This window comes from Lagopus leucura, unplaced genomic scaffold (assembly GCF_019238085.1).
Source record: "Lagopus leucura isolate 7727_CA_CO unplaced genomic scaffold, USGS_WTPT01 Super-Scaffold_73, whole genome shotgun sequence".
In the NCBI taxonomy this organism is placed as follows: Eukaryota; Metazoa; Chordata; class Aves; order Galliformes; family Phasianidae; genus Lagopus; species Lagopus leucura.
The window spans coordinates 65,134,848-65,142,434 of NW_024962252.1; positions in this window are offsets into that span (position 1 = coordinate 65,134,848).

A 7,587-nucleotide genomic window follows, 5' to 3' on the forward strand; every position below is an offset into this window, starting at 1 on the left:
ACTGTTTTGGTTTTTTTTTTTTAGTGAAATTTTATTGTTGTCAGTACCTTAAAATTTAAGGTTTCTTTTAATTTAGTGTAGCATTAAGCTGTAAAGGATATGCACAGATACTAAATGGTATACAAAATAATTCTGCAATTTGTACACAGTTGCAAAACATAGACACGTTAAATGAAAGCACAGAATTCAAAGCAGAAGCGATAAACTAAGCAGTAATACTGTGATGTAGGTGAGTCTTTGTTTTTTTTAACTTAAAACGAGTATGGCTTTTGGCTGCCTGCACTATGAAGTGAGGCGTATTTTCTTTAGTAGTGTGTGTGCGTGCACATACTGTGCAAAAAGCCTGTCTGCATTTGTCAAGATTGCGTGTCCTTTAGGTAGTCTTCCTCAACACAAGGAGAGACTGTTAATGCCAGAGCGTGCTACCTAACTTTGAAAATGATTGTAGCTTAGCGTTGTATTGGTTATTCGTGTAGGGAAAAAAAGCATTCCGAAGTGTGTTTGTTTTTGTTTCAGATGCTGACTGAATATAGCAAATAAAAAATAGTGGCATAACATTTACCTTGTCTTTATAGACTAACTACTGCAGTATTTGAGGAAATGAATGAAAAACTGTCATTGCCTGTTATCAGTAGCACTGATCAAAATAGTGAGCTTCATTTCCTAGTGGATTTACATCTTTGTGTGAAATCAGTGCAGAAGGCCGGAGTGTTTAAAGCTGCAATCCAGGTTAGAAGACAACAGATTATTGTTCAAGAACCTTGGTATAAAATGTTTATCTTTCCTAGGAGCAAACTGTGAGGCATGTATGTGTAAACTCACATGGAGAGCATTGGTTGCAAAATGCCATTGCCTGAACAGACGCTGCGAGAGAGAGTCAGAGAAGTGAGTAAGTTACCTATGGAGAATTGTCTGCATCCTGTTGTCACCTACAGTTGATCAAAGAAAATGGAAGCACCACTTGAGTTTTGATGTTGGGTGACAGCCACGTTTGTCCCTCTGAGAACATGTTCTGTGCCCTAGGAGAGATTCTTCCCAGACATTACAGATGGTGTCTACTGAGAGCGAACACAAAACTTCTGGGGGTTGAAACGAGTAATTTTTTAAGTAACTTCAGAGAGTTGGGTGGTTTGCAGCTTTAATGCCAAAATTACACAGGTTACCTAACAGGGCATTTGTGGTGGTTATACAAGAACAGCAGTTCTGGATTACACTAAATGTCTGTTTAACCCAGTTATTTCTTTGGCCAACAGAAGATATGCGTGGGCTTCTATGAGGAGAAGGTAAGCATGTAGCAATTGTTCCAAAGGATATCTTCCTAGCTCCCAGCCACATTTAGCTTTTGGTTTATAATGGTGCCTGGGAGGTACAGAGCCTCAGTGTAGGTGTGCTGTAAGGCGCAGTATGCTGATGTGCATGCTCTCAGCAAGTCAAAGGTTGTTGTGCACAAGATCAAATGAAGGTTACCCATTACTTTCCCACAAAACAGCTTGAGGATAGGTTCTTTGCAGCATCCAGGTGATCCAAGAAGCATAGTGACTGCGTGGGAGGGCCTCTTGAAAAAGGAAAGAAAGGCAGAGGAATTAATATTAGCTGCTGTTACTTGGACACTGCTGTCCTTTGCTTAGGTAGGAACAGAACCTTGCAGCTCAACGTTACTGTTTGCTTTGTAAATAGCAGTCAGGAAAGAACTGAGATGAACCCTAAAGCTGCTAAAACGTTGCTCTCCCGATGCTCTATCATTATTACTCCTTCTAGATGCTGCTTTTTATGGAGGCAAAATGAAGTTATGATACTGAAAGCAGTGTCAATCCAAGTGTGCACCAGTATGAAAGTGCAGGGCTTTTCTTCTTTTCAGAGCTTCTCCTAGTAATGGTCATTAATGTCTTGTGTATCGAGAAGCTCTTAGCCAAAAAAGTACGTATCTTCATGTTGCTTGTTTCAAGCAGTAATTTTTGAAATCACCATGAATAGTTCTATAACTCATGTTCTTGCTAATGCATATTGATGTCCTTTTTAATGCCTATATTGTAAGTCTCTTCATTTCCTAAGTTATCACTCTATTTGCTTTATATTGTCGTCATCCTGCTGCCACTGATGATGAATGCAGTTATTATGCTGGTCATGGTGCAGCTTTGTGCCTCAGCTAACAAAGGGGCTGCCATGTATGTGCAGTCCAAATGGCAGAGTTGGGGAATGAGGAGGGATGGGGGCTGGGCAGGTGGTGGGGCTGCAGCCCAGGGGTGGCACTTCTTGTCCCTCACAGCAGTCCCAAGGCCCAAAGCTGTACCATCGTGGTGGGATTTGCCCAGCTATTCTCTGTACGGCAGCCAGAGCACTTGCTGTTTGTAACATGAGGGCTATATAAACCAGGAGCTCATCTAGAAGGATTAAATTATTTTCTTTTTAAGTTCCTCACTACTCTGCTTCTGGCCATTATTTAGAATCTAATTTTATCCTGGGTCTGCAGTGCTGTGGTATCCTAGAGCTGTAAAGTGCCTGTTTCAGCCACGCATTGTGAAGATTAATTAAGATACTTGCATAAACAGAAGGCAACAAACTGTAATATTGGTTTAAATGGGAGTTAGCACATCCCAATTTTGCTTTCCAAGGCTGGTTTCCTGACTGTGGGCAAAAATCTGCTGGATCTGTTTTGCAGCTGGAAGTTGTGATTTGAAGCATTCTCTTGGAACAGATACAAAAAATACGAATGTGAGCTGAAGTCCTTGAAACATCCGCTTAGCGGCTTTGCGGGCCGCTCCTATTTGCATGAGGTAACAAGGCCTTGTCGAAATGTGTTTTGCAAAAATTCAATTCTGCTCTCCACTTAATGCAAATTCCATCTGAACAATCGGGGAAAAATACTAATAGAAACCCTAGAAGACAACTTTGCTTCATACTCCATTTCTCATGGAGCCCAACCTGTCTCACAGTGCTGCTGAACCACAGCCAAAGCTGAGGAACCCCCACCAAAGCTGAGGAACCACTGAAGCAGAGTGTAGAGCCAGGCAGGCTGTGACCTGGGAAGGGCTTGGGCAGCATCTCTGCCTTGATGGGGCTGGAGGGAAGCAGGATGCTAGGGTGGGATGTGGCAGTGGAGCTAGAATTGGAACCTGGGCAGGCTCCTTGCAGGCAGGGCACCACAGCTGCCATGAGGACGTGCATCTGATCCATCTGAAAACCTGCAGGTATCTTCCAAGGTACCAGTTCTTTTGATGGTGTGAGTATTCCTAGTTCATCTTTTCACTAAGGGGGCTAATGAGGTTTTTTTCTTTGCATGTTGTGCATTGAAACGAAAACTCATCTCAAAACATCAATAGTTTTTCCAATGGTTTCAGACCTGAATGCTCTTAAATGTGAGTTTAGTGACTGAACAGAATAACGTATTGATCGATCTACAGACAGGGGTCCAAGGCTGAATGCTTGAAAAAAAAACATCCTCTGGGCAAACTGTTATCCAGGGCTGTGTTCCTACACTGCAAAACTCAGGCCTGCAGGAAGCACTCAGAAATGATGGCAGAAGCAGAGAAGTAGGAAAAATGGACATGTTTATCACAGAAGACCTCATTTCAGCAGGACTCCAGCTAATGCTATCAGCTGCAGACATTTGCTTCTGCTGCTTTTCTACCTTTTTGTCATTGTTATGCTTTACAGCTATCCTATAATCCAGGGGCTGCCATCCTTCTTGAATGCAATCCAAGCTAATTTTAAGTGATTTTTAGAGGATCATGACAGCATCCTAGCACCTCTCTGTTGGCAGCTCTGTGAGACATTCTGAGGCTGTGTGGTCAGTTGGGTACTGTAACAATCTCTCAGGTCTCACAGAGATTCTGTCCATTTTGTATTTGTGCTGCTGTTTTAACAGAGATGGAAATCACTGACGTTGGCAGATTGCCTGAGAGAATCAGAACCATTGTATGAGACCTGGGACTTCCCCTAGATCCCAGGAGCACAAGTGCAGCATCTCAGGCCTAAGTGGCCTTCCTTGTCTCAGGAAGCAATGGGACTGTGAGGAAACAAGAACAGGGGGCATGAATTCCTGTTCTCGTGCTTTGATTCAATTCCTATTATAGTCTTTCCCCCCCCCCCCCCCAACAGCTGTGGTACACAATCCCATGGGAACTGATCAGTTTTACTGTAAATTTGGCCTATTCTGCATTGCAAAAGCAGCAGCATGAATGATGAGGCACAGGCTGCCCAGACAGATGTTGGAGTCACCGTTCCTGCAGGTGTTCCAGAAATGTCTAGATGTGGCACTGAAGGATGTGGCTAGTGGGCATGGTGGGGATGGGTTGGTGGTTGGACTAGGTGATCTTAAAGGTCTTTTCCAATCTTAGTGATTCTGTGATTAGCCATTCTATGTGGCACTCTTCAATCTGAACCCTAGCTAAATGGATTACATGGAAATCCTTGTGACACTTTAGGAGGTGCTGGATGAATATCATTTAGAGGGACAAACTCAAATATACTGTCTTGGGCTTCAGGTATGTAGTAAAGCTGTGCAGAATTGCATATGCTTTTAACAGGCTCAAGTCTTCACTGTTATCAGTCCTCTGAGACGTTGCTGTCAAACGGCTTTGTCTAAAGACATCTGCTGTTCAGTGGCTGGCCAGTATAGGCACTGAAGGAGGTTTTGGATAAACAATGTTCCTGCTGAGGAAGAATGACTTTATGCGTATTTACATGGCAGATTAGTGGCTGACAATTATTCCTTGGTGAAAAATGTACACTTTAAATAACAGCTCCTTTGGTTGTGCTTACATGGGTCATTACCTCTTGGGGTATTTTTATGCAGTGATTTCTGTGTGTTGTCCCTTAACAGTATGTAGTTTTCTTGTTCTAATAAAACAAGAAAGCCTGGGAGAGCATTGGCTTGGGAATAGTATAGACTGAAAGCTCCACTTTGCAAATACTTGTCTGTGAACTGGTTTCTATAGGTCAAGTTCACTGAAATCAGTTTATCCAGCTGTATTGAAACACATACAGGAATAGAATCAGTCCAAGTCAGAGGAAGTCCATCAGGTGCAAGTACTTAATTGGTCATGCCTTTCTTCATCATGTTATTTTCTTTGGTTTCATGCTGTTAGCTGGCAAATCTGAGTACCCTCCCTTCAGATCTGATGGAACTTAAGAGAAAGTGGAACTCTCCTTTGGTTTCGGTTGACCTGATCCAGCCCAGGCCATGGGACACCAACTGATCAGATGCCTGAAAGTGTTACTGGTTCCACCATGCACCTGGAGCAGCACCCTGCTCTGCTTTCAGCTGCCCTGCTGCTCTAGGCATGAGTGGAACCCAAAATCAAAATGAACACCATCAAACCAGGCTATTTAATCTACCCTCAAAAGATTAATCTTGTCTCTGCATGATCTGTGTAGTCCTTTCCCTGCTTGTCTGTTGAATGTACTCCTTTTGTAAGGCAGGTGATGAGTAGTGCACGCTGACCTCTAACAGAGGCCATGACTGCCTCAGAGCTCAGCACAGATCCTTCCCTGCTGCTGAGGCACGTTTCACCTCATGCCCCCCTGCCTCTCCAACATAGGTGTATGTTTCACAGTGTGTTCAGATCAGCTTCCTCTGGCATCTCTTGATAACATCTAATTAAAGCAGCAACAGACCTTGTTCTTTGACCTCAGGTAAGTTACGCCGTGCTTATTCCATCACATTTCATACTTGCAATGACTGCAGGACAGTGTGATTCTTCTGTAAAATAGTGCAGCCATCCATTATAAACACTTGTCTTGTCTTGTACCATAAGCATCGCAGGAACGGAGCTGCTTTGTGACCTGAGATACTTCTGTGTGCTGGTCATGCCTCTACCAATTAATCCCCTAGCACTACCCCTTTCCTCAAGCCCTTGCTCTCTTTGTAGTTCTCTTAACACCTCCCATCTTTGCAAGCAAGTCCTTGGGAGGCACTGCACTGAATTCTTCTCTGTAGATGTGGCTAACAGATCTAAAGTGATTACTGAAAATTTCTTACTCTGCCAGTATGAACATGTACAAAATAACTTGCCATTTCTGTGATCACGTTAACTTTTCAGTGAATGCATCTGGTGTTATCTGCCCAGTTCTACCCCTGTGCACTGATAAAATGCAGCAAAGACCAGAAATATTTGTCATGTTGCATGAATGAAAAGGGAAATGAACTGGTGGATAGAGCAGCACTGGCTCAGTGTATTACGAGATTCAATACCTGCTATGTTTTAACCTATTAGGTGTTTTCAAATGTCTTTCTTCCCTGTTTCCCTTAAAGAGTTTGCCACCCTGAGTCTGCTGCAGCCACTATATACCATTCTCACAGTGTCAGAATCAGGTGACAGTGCAGCACCATGGCTGAGCACACTCTTTGTGCCACCCATTACAACCATCATCTCCACTCGTGTGCAACTTCGTCTCTGAGGGACACATCCAGCTTCTTCCAGGTTGGAGGATGTCAGTGGTTTAGGCAAGTTTGTTTTACTTTGCACAAAGGGGCTTGCTCACGTATGAGTGTAGAAGAGAGGGTGATCACTGGTTTCTACCTGAGAAGTGGCAGAGACTGGCTAGTATCTCACCCATTTTGGTGTGGTCACATTTCCTGAATGTGGTGGTGTGGGAAGGTGTGTGCTGCCATGCCAAAAGGTGGAGTGTTCAGAGATGGGCTGTGGGCCTCCGGGGTGAGGCAGCCTCCTCAGAGGCAGTGAATCTTCAGGGGAGATTCTTCATAACTCCCTGAAGGCACCGCCAGAACAGAGAGAGGCAGAGAATATCCAAAAGCACAGAGCAAACCTGTTGTGATAGTCTTGGGCTGCTGCCTCCTGGCCACAGAGGGCTGTGCTCAGCCAGTACAGCCCCCTCCTTCTATGTGCCAGTGCCAGCCAGTGAAGTGACCCCATACACCCATTGTACTGTGTGTGGCAGCTCATGAAGTGCCCTGGAGATGCCTTCAGCCCTCATCCACCTACGGGCTGCATCTCACCTCCCCTTGCCCATAAGGAACAGCGTCCTGGCCAGGGCTGGCTACGTGCCTATAGCTGCTGATGAGCTCTCTGGCTTCTCACTTAGGGAGGATTGCAGATAGATCTGGAAATCAAACCTCCTTCTACATCAGCCCATCTCCCTGCATCTTCGTTGATAAATTTTTTTTATGTTGCTTTTCTCAGAAAGGTCAAACATACGCTAGCTAACACCAGCTCATTTCCCCTCAGTCACTGCATGCATCCATTTGCTGATGCTTCAGCTCTGCCAACTCTCCACAGCCCACATTTCACACAAAAGAAGGCTGCATCTCCACTCTGGTGTTCCTTTAATCATTTCCTCCTCAGAGTGGGGGTTGGTTTGTTTGTTTGTTTGCTTAATCATCTCCTGCTCTGTTGTTCCGAGCTCTAGCCCCATGCCTGCTGTTATTCTTGGCACCCAACTATCTGGTAGGTAATCAGCCTACATTTTACCGACCGACATGTGTTCCACTGTCCACTTGCATTTCAGTTCCTGCTCTGAGACTGGCTGCTGCCCTGCTGTCTGCCTGTAGCTCCAGTTGCCATGCTGTGTATTGCACACCATCCCTGGCTCCACTCTGCAGCACTTCCACGTGTGCATTGGAACAGC